We start from the raw sequence: 14,918 nt of genomic DNA, 5'->3' as shown, positions 1-14,918 counted from the left end.
GGCCAAGTATCCTTCTGAGCATCTTCCTCTCGAACGCGGCTAAGAGGGTTTCGTCAGATTTGGACAGTGTCCATGTCTCAGAGGCGTATGTGAGTACTGGTACTATATAGATACTATATAGTCCCAGCTTCGTCCGTCGCGACAGGTTCTTTGAGGTGAACTGATTTTTCAGGCTGTAGAATGACCGGTTGGCAGCCAGCATCCTTGCGCGCAACTCAGCTTCCATGCTATTGTCGTTGCTGACCTTTGACCCAAGATAGGTGAATTGTGGAACGACTTCAAAAGTGCGTTCACCTATCTGCACGTCACGCCTACGTAGATTCTGATTATTTATTGCCGCTTATGTTGCCACCATCAGTTTGGTCTTTGCCTCGTTTATCTGCAATCCGAGGCTCTCTGCCCTTGGTAGGCTTCTGCTACATAGGAGAGCCGCAGACCAATGATGTCAATATCATCAGCGTATGCCAGGATCTGGGTTGACTTATAGAAGATGGTTCCCGTAGTCTCCACCCTCGAGTCACGGATGGCCCTCTCTAGCGCCAGGTTGAATAAGAGACAAGCAAGCCCGTCCCCCTGGCGCAGACCCTTGGTGGTAGCAAAAGGTCCTGAGAGTTTTCCATCCACCCTCACCTGGCATGTGACGTTGGTCATAGTCATTCTAACTAGCCTTATCAGTTTGGCCGGGATTCCAAAAGAGCTCATAGCGTCATACAGTTTTACCCTGGCTATGCTATCATATGCGGCTTTGAAGTCAATGAAGAGATGGTATGTGTCGTGTCTGTATTCAGCAATCTTCTCCAAGATCTGCCGCATGGTGAAGATCTGATCAGTGGTTGATTTTCCGTTTCGGAATCCTCTTTGATAGTTTCCGACTATCTCTTCGACGTGCGGGACAAGGCGATCCTGAAGGATCAGGGAGAATATTTTATAGGCGGTATTCAACACCGTAATACCCCTGTAGTTGTTGCAGTCCAACCTATCTCCCTTCTTGTATAAGGGGTAGATGATGCCGAGATTCCAATCACAAGGCATCGATTCGCTATCCCACACCTCAGTAACAATTTGATGAATCTCGTTTTCTAGTCGTGCACCTCCATTCTTGACCAGTTCGGCTGCAATTCCGTCGGTTCCGGGTGCCTTGTTATTTTTCAGCCGATGGATAGCCTTTCGTGTTTCTTCTATGCTAGGTGGCAGTAGCATGTCACCATCTGCTAGTGGCGCTTCTAGCTGTTCGCTAAACTGGTCATTGAGTAGTTCATCAAAGTACTGAGCCCACCGCGAGAGGACCTCTGGCTGGTTACTGACCAGATCTCCATCCTTGTTGCGACAGCAGGTTACCTTAGGTACAACGTTGTTTCGGTGACCTGCTATCGCTTGGTAAAACTTTCGTGTCGGTCCGTACGCCTCTCTGGTTTGCTCGAGTTCCCGCATGTTTTGCTCTTCCAGAGCATGCTTCTTGGAACGGTGAACTCTTTTCTCTTCGCGTCTGAGCCGTGAATATTCCTCTGCGCATGCCCGCGTTCTATGCCGTTGCTGCATTGCTCGGTATGCAGTATTCTTACGTTCGGTCACTTGTCTGCATTCATCGTCGAACCAGCCAGATTTGGTGTTGCCACGACGTGGTGGGAGTATATTTCTTGCACAGTTTATTATTTTTGTTTTTAGAGCGTTCCACCTCTCGCTCGTAGTTTCATAACTGTTTTCTGGTAGTAGAGACTCGTCTAAAGCGGCTTTGAATTCCTGTTGGACAGTAATGTCCCTTAGAGAGTCCGTGTTGAGCCGAGGCTGCGTGTTTTCTCCACCCCCATTGGCGCGGGGGCGGGCGATTCTACAACGTATCACTAAGCCAACCAAGTAGTGATCGGAATCGATATTGGCTCCTCGATATGTTCTGACATTTAACAGACTCGACTGTCGTCGGCGGCTTATTAACACGTGGTCGATCTGGTTGAAGGATTCGCCATCCGGGTGCGCCCACGTCATTTTGTGGATGTCCCTCCGCGCAAATTTGGTACTTCCTACAACCAGATTGTTCGCTGCGGCGAACTGGACCAATCTACTACCATTATCGTTACTGTGCTCATGCAGACTGTGACAGCCAGTGTATTGGCGGTACATTGGCTCCCTACCGACTTTTGCGTTGAAGTCCCCCAGGATGATTTTGAGGTCATGCCTGGGGCACGCATCTACGATTCTAGCGAGGCGACCGTAAAAAAGGTCCTTCTCCTCTTCCTCTTTATCTTCGGTAGGGGCGTGAACGTTTATGAGGCTTATATTGAAGAATTTGCCTCGCATGCGCAGGGTGCATAGCCTATCGTTTATAGCCTTGAAATCCATGATTGCGGGTTTCAACCGGGGACCTACGGCGAAACCCGTTCCGAGCACGCGGTGGCGGTCGTGGCAGCTGTAGTAAATGTCGTAGCAATGCTTACCACGCCTGTTCTGCACACCGTTCCCTAGCCACCGAATCTCTTGTAGAGCTACGAGGTCCATGCTAAGTGTGGCTAGGCATCATCAAGTTTTTTCAAGGCTCCGGCTTCGCTTAGAGTGCGTACGTTCCATGAGCCCATTTTTAGAGTAGTCCGGGGGCATTGCGTAGGGTCGATATCGTTGAATCCGTTTCGAAAATTTCTTTGGCTTTCTGTAGTCGGTTGCTTCATGGGACTGGGTGACTGGCCCCGCGCCCACGTGCCCGTTTTGTTTAGCGTCGGGTTGCCCCCCCGACGTTCAGGCAACCGGTTTCCCGGGATACCCACCCCCCTCCTGGTTCGCCATATGCCACCATCCGCTCAAGGGGTTGGGTCAAGCCCGTGTACCCAAGCTTGGATATGTGGTGACACATGTTACCACTCTGCACGACGAGGACGTGTCGGAATAGGAGTTGGATGGGAGAGCCTGTATTATCCCTCAAAGGGGCTTCGGATCCCATCCCATTACAGAGCACCTGTATATTATACTCACTTAAATAGCTGCTCGAAAACTGCTATACAATGCAAACAGCTGACAGGCTGAAATTTCAGCCTGCGAACTTCAAACGGAAAGGGCCCCATTATTAGAAACCTCTACACGTGAATTGAACGTATCCCTGTAAATACTTAGTACTTCTTAAGTTGCACTATGTACATAAGTTTCATTTCATTTGAGAAACAATAATGGCCTCCCTACTAGTATGTCACATGGTGATGTGCTTGCTACGTGCCCGAATGACATTCGTTCGCTTTTCGTTGATCATTTCTCGAGTGTCTATGAAAATGGTTTAAATAACTCTGCAAGCTTTGAGGCCAGTATTTCATTCACCCCTCTCAATGTCCTGAATGGTGAATTTGTTTCTGTAAGCACTGCTTCTGTTTTACGTGCGTTAGGTAACCTTAAACCATCCTCAGTGCCGGGTCCCGATGGTATTCCTGCTGCTTTACTCTTTCATTGTCGTGAAGCACTAGCCCTTCCTGTTTCTTTCCTTTTTAATCTTTCTTTGTCCACGACTACTTTTCCGAATATTTGGAAACAAGCATGAATAAGGCCAGTTTTTAAAAAGGGTGATCGTGGTTGCGTCTCTAATTACCGTGGCATATCTATTTTATCGGCGTTCAGCAAAGTCTTTGAATCTGTTATTCGTTTACATCTAATGGAAATGGTGAAATCGTGGATCATTCCAAATAAACATGGCTTTATGGCTGGCCGCTCTACCACTACTAATCTTATGGAATTTGTTTCCTCACCACTCTCAAATCTGGACTCTGGCATGCAGGTTGATGCTGTGTATACCGATTTGAAAGCTGCGTTTGATAAAATCCCCCATTCTCTGCTCATTGCTAAATTCAAGAGACTTGGCTTCTCTCCTTTCTTTCTTGAATGGCTACAATCATTTCTATCAAATCGTTTTTGCTGTGTTAAATTGAATGACGGTTTTTCTTATAAGTTTCATTGTTCGTCGGGTGTACCCCAGGGTAGTGTCTTCCTTTACTTTTTATTTTATTTGTCAATGATGTGTGCTCTGTTCTTCCGATTCCTTCCTTATGTTTGCAGATGATTTAATATTTGTCCTATCACTGACTCTAATTCATGTGTCTCTCTTCAATGTCTGTTAGACTCCTTCTCCTTTTGGTGTTCTGCTAACTTTCTCTCCCTGTGTATCGATAAATGTGCTTGTATATCTTTCTCTCGGAGCTTAAATGTGTTGTCTCATAATTATTCACTAAACTCTATTGTATTAAATCGTGTTAATGTCATTCGTGATCTTGGGTTCACCTTGATGCAAAGCTGTCATTCATCATCATATTAAGCGTACCATTAACCATGCCAATAGTGTACTAGGAATGATTTGTGCTATGGCAAATGATGTGCGTGACCCTATATGCCTTAAAGCCCTTTTCTGTAGCTTAGTCCGCTCTATTTTAGAATATGCTAGCATTGTGTGGTGCCCAGTCAGCTCGGTATGGATTGAAAGGGTTGAAAGTGTTCAACGCAGATTCACCCGTATTGCCATTAGGCGTCTTTTAGGGCAATCGGGTGCTTCTCTTCCCCCTTATGAAGTCCGATGCCGTATGCTTGGATTGATGACCCTGCATAATCGTCGCTCTGCTTCTCAAGCTTTGCTTATCTGTGGTATGCTTCGGAACGAGATTGATTGTCCTTCTCTACTTAACAGAATACCGCTGTACGCGCCTGCTCGCTTTCTTCGACGCCGCGATTTCCTTCAAATCCCGTCGAGAAGAACGCTTTATGGCACCAATCCGTTTTTTTTTTCGATCCCTCCATCGCTTCAACAGTGCCTCTGGTGTGTTTGATTTTCATATACCCCCTCAATCCCTTCGCCCCCTCTTCCTTTAGTTCTTTGACTCCCTTTTAGTTTCCCCATCCTAATTCTTTTATCTTACTTGTGTCGGCTGTGTTACAAATTGCTTGCTGTCTAGTATATGTTTGTCTAGTTAGATTTAAGTATTTGTTTGTTATCATTAATTTTAAGTTTTAGTCAGTAAGTCTCCCAATATTTAGCCCTCTGAGGCAGATATTTGTATCACAGTAATAAATAAATAAATAAATTTAATTTAGATAAGTTTATTATTATACGTTCATATATATATATATATATATATATATATATATATATATATATATATATATATATATATATATATATATATATATATATATATATATATATATATATATATATATAATATATAATATATATATATATATATATATATATATATATATATATATAATATATATATATATATATATATAATATATATATATATATTATATACATTCTATATATATATAATATATATATATAGATGTATATATATATTCATATATTATGTATAGATATATATTATATATATTATATATATATATATATATATATATATATATATATATATATATCTATATATATATATATATCTCTATATATATATATGAAATATATATATATATAGTCAGTCCTACGTATGGCGGCACGGTCCATTTGGGGCTTGAACCCATGACGGGCATGTTGATAAGTCGTACGAGTTGACGACTGTACTACGAGACCGGCTTTAACCATTGTAACAACCTGATAATTGGTCTAGTACACCTAAAAGGCATATTTTGAAAGCCTACAAAAAACGAATTTTACCTAACAAAAAAAACCGAAAAAACCAAAATCAATAAATTAAATGCATTTCCTAGTTAACGGCAACCGCATTGTTAAGGGTGAAAAAAGGTTATTGGGAATCACAAGGAAATGCATTTAATTCATTGTTTCAACATGTTTTACAGTCTCAATAGCTGGGGAATTACCTTTCTTTTGGTGTACAATAAGTCATCTTCTGATAAATATGTAATGAAATATAGCAGAAAAACCCAACATTTTACGTTCAATTTCACTGCTCAGCCCGGTGTATGATAAGCCATATTCTTATAAATATTTAAAAAGGTATAGCAGAAAAACCAAAAATCTCTTGTAAAATTTAACTGGAATCGTAATCCGGGCTAAATATGGAAGAATGCGAAACTATGTTAAGTTTGTCTAGGCCTTCCAAAATTATCTCCAAAGTTCGTAAAACCTTTGAATTCTCTAAACGTTATCAACACATTCCACACAATTGCTTGTAAGAATGTACTTCTTAAGAAGGATTTAGGTATCCGTTCATAAGTGCTTTCGAAAAAAAAAATTATAAAAGCGAACTAACATGAGGTTTAGCTAGCGGCCCCCGCGGTCGCTCAGTCCGCTTATAGGAATATCCGCTTCTACCCTTCAGTACTCTAGCTGCGGCGTCTGCAATTATTGCTCTAAGTAAGATGGATATCCGTTTTCCATTTATGATATCTCCGTTGTCCAGGACATCATTTAATTTGATACCAGGCGGCGAAGATAATCCTCTGCATTCTCCGGTTCAAAGGTTCCACAAATATTCCAATAGTAATTATTGGAACTTCAGGAACACCATTCAGATGCTCAAAATAGGCCAGAACCGGGTCCGCTATTATGCAGAGGAATACCATCCATAGAAATATTCAATTCAAACGAATCAACGGGAGGCGGAGGCGAAAATTGAGGAACGGAACGAACCTGCTAATCTGGAGAAAAAGAACGGAACGCAGGTTCAAGATAACCTGTCATGTTTATGCGTTTTTAGTTGCTCACTTTATTTATGGATAACTTGAAAGTATTAATTTAATACTGTGTAACATCTTTTATGTACAATATTCACACAGTTCAATTCAAGCAAAACTAAATAATAGCTTATTGAATATGTAAAACTATTCTACTGCTAAAAGAAATTCGCTTAACTTAACTATCCCGCTATACAGTGCATTTTGTATTAAAAGTCGAGACATTTTGTTGTTTTTGTTTGAACTCATTTTTTTCTTTTTATTTTTCCAATTGATGATTTCAATTAGACACGTTTTGCAACTCACACTACATTTATTGAATTAATAATTCTCAATAGAAGCAGTTAGCATCGAGTCATCGTCTATAACAAATACATAGCGTGTTAAGTTGTTTCCGTAGGGTTGACATTTTACTTTACGGTGCACTAACGGGTTTCCAATTGTTCAGTAGTGCACTTAATTGGTTATAAGAATAGCGCTATTCCATGGGTCGACAAACGGTGTTCAATAAATTATTGCGGAAGTAAACGTGTTGTGCCTCCTAAGTTTTTAGTTGCACAAAGAAGATCACAAGTAAACTTCAAGTGAGTTTATTGAATGCGCAACGAAACAGCATAGCACCAAACACAAAGCAATTCATTGATTACCACAATCCAGTCAAAATAACCCACCAATACTAACAACATCCATACAGCAAAAGAGAAGCAATTCATTGGTTACATTTCCGCTAGCGTTGGATTGTCTCTTTAAATTTTGGCTAATCTCACTTCATCAAAATCTCTATCCTTTTCTGGCTTCAAAGCGCTGGTGTTGTACCGTTATCTCTGAGAGAATATGGTTTGTGCTGTTATCAATCGCATAGACAGAATGTGTATGTATATCCATACAGAAACCAGCAAAAGAAAGAGGACGACGTTCTATACCGGATCGAAAAGAATGCTGGGCGAAACCGGTTCAGATTTAATCTGCTTCCTTTGTACGTACCAAATCGTTTGAAGAGAGCTGATGATCGAGCGTTCCAGACCGATCGAAAAGAACGCTGAGAGAAACATTTTCAAAATGATCCTGGATGCTTTGTTTGCAGCAATCGGCCCATCAAATCAAAGAGCAACTCTCTCCGTCGAGCGTTCTTGGCCGGATCGCAAAGAATACTGAGAGCAACCGGCCCTCACAGACTGCAGAGAACATTGAGAGTAGCGGTTGAAATCGGGTATTTTTTTTTAATTCAATTTGTCTTATTTTTATTGGTGTATAAAAATTTGAAAATACAATTGGGAGCATAGTTTCTAATGGTCAACGCGTCTTTTGGTTTCCTGCTATTTTGAGTGTATACGCATTGATTTGGCAGCAGCCTTTCTATGATTTATGAGGTATTTTCAGTGATTCTTTTAGCTAAAAAAGCTTTTGAACGCAGGGAAAGCCCTCATTTGTGGAAATGTTATCTCTTTTGAAATGCTAATCTAATCTAAACTTCCTTATATAATAGATATATATATATATATATAAATCTATATATAAGGAAGTTAGATTAGATTAGCATTTCAAAAGAGATAACTTCTCCACAAATGAGGGCTTTCCCTGCGTTCAAAAGCTTTCATATATATATATATATATATATATATATATATATATATATATATATATATATATATATATATATATATATATATATATATATATATATATATATATATATATATATATATATATATATATATATAGATATATATATATATATATATATAGTAAGTTTGATTAGATTAGCATTTCAAAAGAGATAACATTCTCCACAAATGAGGGCTTTCCCTGCGTTCAAAAGCTTTTTTAGCCAAAAGAATCACTGAAAATACCTCATAAATCATAGAAAGGCTGCTGCCAAATCAATGCGTAAACACTCAAAATAGCAGGAAACCAAAAGACGCGTTGACCATTAGAAACTATGCTCCCAATTGTATTTTCAAATTTTTATACCCAATAAAATAGAAAATTGAATTTAAAAAAAAAATCCCCGATTTCAACCGCCTACTCTCAATGTTCTCTGCAGTCTGTGCTGGGCCGTTTGCTCTCAGTATTCTTTGCGATCCGCCAAGAACGCTCGACGGAGAGAGTTGCTCTTTGATTTGATGGGCCGATTTGCTGCAAACAAAGCATCCAGGATCATTTTGAAAATGTTTCTCTCAGCGTTCTTTTCGATCCGGTCTGGAACGCTCGATCATCAGCTCTCTTTCAAACGATTTGGTACGTACAAAGGACAGAGATTAAATCTGAACCGGTTTCGCCCAGCATTCTTTTCGATCCGGTATAGAACGTCGTCCTCTTTTCTTTTGCTGGTTTCTGTATGGATATCATACACATTCTGTCTATGCGATTGATAACAGCACAAACCATATTCTCTCAGAGATAACGGTACAACACCAGCGCTTTGAAGCCAGAAAAGGATAGAGATTTTTGATGAAGTGAGATTAGCCAAAATTTAAAGAGACAATCCAACGCTAGCGGTAAATGTAACCAATGAATTGCTTCTCTTTTGCTGTATGGATGTTGTTAGTATTGGTGGGTTATTTTGACTGGATTGTGGTAATCAATGAATTGCTTTGTGTTTGGTGCTATGCTGTTTCGTTGCGCATTCATAAACTCACTTGAATGTTTACTTGTGATCTTCTTTGTGCAACTAAAAACTTAGGAGGCACAACACGTTTACTTCCGCAATAATTTATTGAACACCGTTTGTCGACCCATGGAATAGCGCTATTCTTATAACCAATTAAAGTGCACTACTGAACAATTGGAAACCCCGTTAGTGCACCGTAAAGTAAAATGTCACCCTACGGAAACACTTAACACGCTATGTATTTGTTATAGACCGATGACTCGATGCTAACTGCTTCTATTGAGAATTATTAATTCAATAAATGTAGTGTGAGTTGCAAAACGTGTCTAATTGAAATCATCAATTGGAAAAATAAAAAGAAAAAAATGAGTTCAAAACAAAAACAACAAAATGTCTCGACCTTTTAATACAAAATGCACTGTATAGCGGGATAGTTAAGTTAAGCGAATTTCTTTTAGCAGTAGAATAGTTTTACATATTCAATAAGCTATTATTTAGTTTTGCTTGAATTGAAACTGTGTGAATATTGTACATAAAAGATGTTACACAGTATTAAATTAATACTTTCAAGTTATCCATAAATAAAGTGAGCAACTAAAAACGCATAAACATGACAGGTTATCTTGAACCTGCGTTCCGTTCTTTTTCTCCAGATTAGCAGGTTCGTTCCGTTCCTCAATTTTCGCCTCCGCCTCCCGTTGATTCGTTTGAATTGAATATTTCTATGGATGGTATTCCTCTGCATAATAGCGGACCCGGTTCTGGCCTATTTTGAGCATCTGAATGGTGTTCCTGAAGTTCCATAATTACTATTGGAATATTTTGTGGAACCTTTGAACCGGAGAATGCAGAGGATTATCTTCGCCGCCTGGTATCAAATTAAATGATGTCCTGGACAACGGAGATATCATAAATGGAAAACGGATATCCATCTTACTTAGAGCAATAATTGCAGACGCCGCAGCTAGAGTACTGAAGGGTAGAAGCGGATATTCCTATAAGCGGACTGAGCGACCGCGGGGGCCGCTAGCTAAACCTCATGTTAGTTCGCTTTTATAATTTTTTTTTTTCGAAAGCACTTATGAACGGATACCTAAATCCTTCTTAAGAAGTACATTCTTACAAGCAATTGTGTGGAATGTGTTGATAACGTTTAGAGAATTCAAAGGTTTTTACGAACTTTGGAGATAATTTTGGAAGGCCTAGACAAACTTAACATAGTTTCGCATTCTTCCATATTTAGCCCGGATTACGATTCCAGTTAAATTTTACAAGAGATTTTTGGTTTTTCTGCTATACCTTTTTAAATATTTATAAGAATATGGCTTATCATACACCGGCTGAGCAGTGAAATTGAACGTAAAATGTTGGGTTTTTCTGCTATATTTCATTACATATTTATCAGAAGATGACTTATTGTACACCAAAAGATAGGTAATTCCCCAACTTTGAGACTATAAAACATGTTGAAACAATGAATTAAATGCATTTCCTTGTGATTCTCAATAACCTTTTTTCACCGTTAACAAAGCGGATGCCGTTAACTAGGAAATGCATTTAATTTACTGATTTGGTTTTTTCGGTTTTTTGTTAGGTAAAATTCGTTTTTTGTAGGCTTTCAAAATATGCTTTTAGGTGTACTAGACCAATTATCAGGATGTTACAATGGTTAAATTGGCCGAGGTCAGGGCAACTGGGTAGGTGAAGGTAGGTAAAGACGGACACGTTAAGGGAAATGGTAAAAATCTAAGGATATATAGGTGCAACGACCATGAAAATGTGCATACATTATCTTACACTCATGTTTTATCAGAAAATGTGTTGAAACTTTTTAGTTTCTATCGATTTTTGCGTTTTTTCATTAATGAAAAACATGTTTTTTTTTGTGCAGTTCTGAAATGTTCGGGTAAGACGGACATCTGTTATGGGAAAGATGGACACCATGAAGGCTACACCTTTGGACACCTTTAGAAAACGATTGACATTGAAGAGTCTTACAGTATTCTTTCATTCGCATTCTAAAAGAACGTAGAATGCAAAATCTAAGGTATCTTTTTTAATATCGGGCACTAACAGTGGACGTTGCATCAGCTTACAGAACAACAATCTAAAACTTCGGTTTAGGAAATTATTCCGCAGAAAGTCCACGCCCACAGCATATTTGAAAGACTTGTTAATAGGTCCTGCCATTTCTTACATTTGATATCTGTAACACTTTCACAACACATTTAGAATCCTTCATACTCACGAATGGCGTCATACTGCAAAGTACCAGCTCGAGCCAGGTTGCGGGAAACTTGTCGACAATCTGCGTTGCCTCTGTTCAGCAAATTCTTACCTGTCGATGCACGCACTGCATGTGCGTCTGTGCACACTGTTTATTCACTTCACACTTCACCAAAACACACCAGAGCACGAGACTTTGAACGAAATGCGCACCAACGCACAAACACTGCTCGCGGGACTTAGAACAAAACGCGCACAACCATCTCCGACAAAGCGTCGCGCTGTACTGGTGGTTTTGTATGCGTAGGAGGGGGGACATACGGAGCGATGCCCAAGGACGCAAAAACCGACGGCGGCCTGTGTAATCTGAGCTCCCTACAAAGCTCTCCACAAAGCTCTCGTTTGCAGTCTTGTCGAGAGCTTCGCCACAGGCGCCCGAACCATCCGTCACGCACACATCTAAACGTTCTGGTTTCGTCAGCCACTCACGCATACCCATGTGTTTGCTCCACCCCCTTTTTCGGTTTACTTATAGAAATGATGAGGCTGTTCACATTTGCTTTATGCACACATTCGCATGCTGTTTATTGAATGATATCTCTCTCCCTTCCCACATGTGTTTTGGCATACTCCCGCTGTTTAGACGGCAGAACGCTTTCCCCCTTCCAAATTTACCGTTCATCCTCCTCTTGTTCTTCCTTCCTCCTACCGCGCTCGGGGTACCATCCGTGCTGCGCGTGTTCCACTGGCTTCAGTTTAGTGATGACGTCATGAACAGGAGCTGCGCGTTTTGAACCAGCTTCTGTTAGTAATGACGCTGGGCTGCGCGCGTTTCGACAGGTTCTTGGCTTAATCCAGTGCGTTGGTTTGTGGCAGTGTTGTGCTGAACGCTGTCCAAAAAAAAAAAGAACCAATAATTAATGTATGTAGTATGTATTACTACCCCGGTACCATTATCCATGCGATTTCGGTCTCATCGGGCTCTATCTGGGCGCCCATTAAAATAATCCCTTAGAAGCTCCTATCGGGCTGACAGCGAGAAACGTCGCGGCGGCGCGATACATGTTGCATGCATGTGTACTACATTTTATGACCCCCCCTCGCTTTGTTTCGGATTGCAATGAGTTCAGACTCATTTTTAACATCGTTTAACATATTTTCTTTTATTTTTCACACACACACCCTCCCCTCTGGTATTTTTTGAAGATTTTTTTCTTCTTGAAAAACCAAAAAAAACAATCGCTCACATGGAGACCCGCGGGAGAGTGCAAAACGGCAAAGAAAAAAAAACACACACAAATCTCCTCATCCCCATGGCGTTTTTCGCAAGGTGATCCCGTAGGAGAACGCGAACGCAAAAACACACACACAGCCACGCACGCACCCAGGCAAGCACAGACTCACACCCAACCCCTCCTCCTCGTGTGTTTTCGCAAGGTGATTCCGTAGGTGATCGCGAAACAGCAAAAACCACACACACAATCACGCACGCATGCAAGCACACACACACACACACACACACACACACACACACACACACACACACACACACACACACACCTACCCTTCCCCCTTTCTTGGTGTTTTTTCGCAAGGTGATCCCGTAGGATCTGGTTATGCGAGGCGGCAAAAACACACACAGCCACGCACGCAGGCATGAACACACATACACACACATAGACGCGCGAGCGCACGCACGCACGAACGCACGAGGGAGCGTAAATGAAGATGCTCTATACGTTGCCGGACTCCCCCTCCCATGTTCTCATTCTCCGACAAGGCGGATGTGTGCACGTTTGTGCGTGTACCTTTGCCGTCCCTCCTCTCCTTCCTCATCCGTTGACTGTTCGTTGTAAGCTGGAGGATGAGTTCAGCGCTGTTGAAGAAATGAAAGTTAAGAATAAGATTACTCACTCTTTTTTTGTATGCTTTCGTAAACAAAATCCGGAATGAAGCTCCTCGTTTAGAATATTCCGCATTCGATCACATCCTCGGCGATGCTCGACGCCATCAGTGGATGAAAGCAGGAAAAGAAACAAAGAAAAGCATCAGTCACCATCAGCATCATCTTACTCTCACACTTTTACATCGGTTGACGATTCTTACCTTTTCAAATTCAATAAAACAAACAGCGATGGAACCAAATCCAGAACACCAAAATTACACACGATTTCTGGAGCAAACCGACACATCCTCCCCCTCCAATTGTTTGCCACAGACTGACGTGTGTGTGAGCAGCAATGTTCTTGATGCGGTGAGCAAAGGTAAAGCACACACAAGAAGAAACGAGACGGCTATACGAGTAGCGAATTACGCCGCCGCACACACATGGCGCGTCATAATTTTATGCGCGAAGATCTTAAAATTTAAGTTATTCATGACAAATTGTATCGACATTTTAATACTCTGCCGAACTTTTACGAAAGATATGTAAAAACTTAATGTAGTTCAATTAAATTTAGTGCAATATCATTAGCAGAACATAACATTTTGATATTTGTTTGTAAATTCAGATCCTAAGAGTAGTAGCTTGAACAATAACTGTAGAGACACAAATTTTGTCTGAGTCCAGAACAACAACAGGGAAGATGTCGTACCCTGAGTGTGGAGATGTGTGTGTGTATGTGGTGAACGTTGACGCGACAAGCGTGCTTTAGGATACAATGCGTGTAGGAGGGGGTAAAATCGCTTGGCTCATTGAAAATACAGGCAAAGTTGGCGCGAAGAAAACGCAACACTGCGGATTGTATGGAAAATGTTGCGCGTTCAATCCGATTGCCATGCGATTGTCCTGGGGGTATGGAGAGGTTTGCGCTTAGGATTAGATCAACATTTACCTTAATATTTTAAAACTGAAAAACGTTTTCTTTCCGTCGCTCACTTTGAACATTGTTGACGAGGCCAGCATGTAGTCTTTGATAAATAGCGCACACACCTGTAACTTTTTAGACGCCAAGGGTTAGTTGAATGTACTTGCACAACCACACATGTGAGCGAGAAACTTACCTCAACAATTTGCTAGGATAAAACATTCCATAACTGAAGAAGAAGGAACACGGCCCAAAACGTAGACGAGCAAAGTACGTCGCATAAGAAATCGCACCTCACTTCAGTGCATCCTTCCACAGGGAAAGTTCTGGACACACTGAGGATGCCTCACACTCGGATGAGCGCGATAGCAGAAAAATCATGGTGGATCGAGAGAGATGGGTAGACTCGGTGTAGCGCAATAAGCTGGTAGATGCATGTGTGTGTGACCAACGAAAGACTTCAGTCCCCGCTCCTCGCGTTTTTCATCCATCGTTTTTTGTCACACGCACACACCTCTACACGCGCGGCGGTTTGCCGTCCAAAATCTAGAGAAAGAAGACAGGGCCTCTCGCTTTGGCACACAGAAAAATCTTTCAACAACTTCGGTGTTAGTGAAGTGCGCGTGTAAAACAGAATGCGAACTCTCATCGCAGCGCGTTTCTCC

General features: G+C 41.0%; 1 long non-coding RNA gene across 1 annotated transcript; it reads right to left on the bottom strand.

The window, feature by feature from the left end:
* Nucleotides 1–12,268: 12,268 nt before the first annotated feature.
* LOC121589619 lies at nucleotides 12,269–14,490 on the bottom strand. The gene is made up of 3 exons (XR_006004329.1): nucleotides 14,450–14,490; nucleotides 14,281–14,378; nucleotides 12,269–12,333 (listed from the first exon to the last, which is right to left on the bottom strand). It is a non-coding gene; the product is annotated as an uncharacterized LOC121589619 (long non-coding RNA).
* Between the last annotated feature and the right edge of the window lie 428 nt (nucleotides 14,491–14,918).

The sequence above is a fragment of the Anopheles merus genome, chromosome 2R (assembly GCF_017562075.2).
Source record: "Anopheles merus strain MAF chromosome 2R, AmerM5.1, whole genome shotgun sequence".
Classification (NCBI taxonomy): Eukaryota; Metazoa; Arthropoda; class Insecta; order Diptera; family Culicidae; genus Anopheles; species Anopheles merus.
The sequence above is the reverse complement of the archived record's forward strand: the minus strand, read 5'-3'. Positions and strand labels throughout refer to the sequence as shown.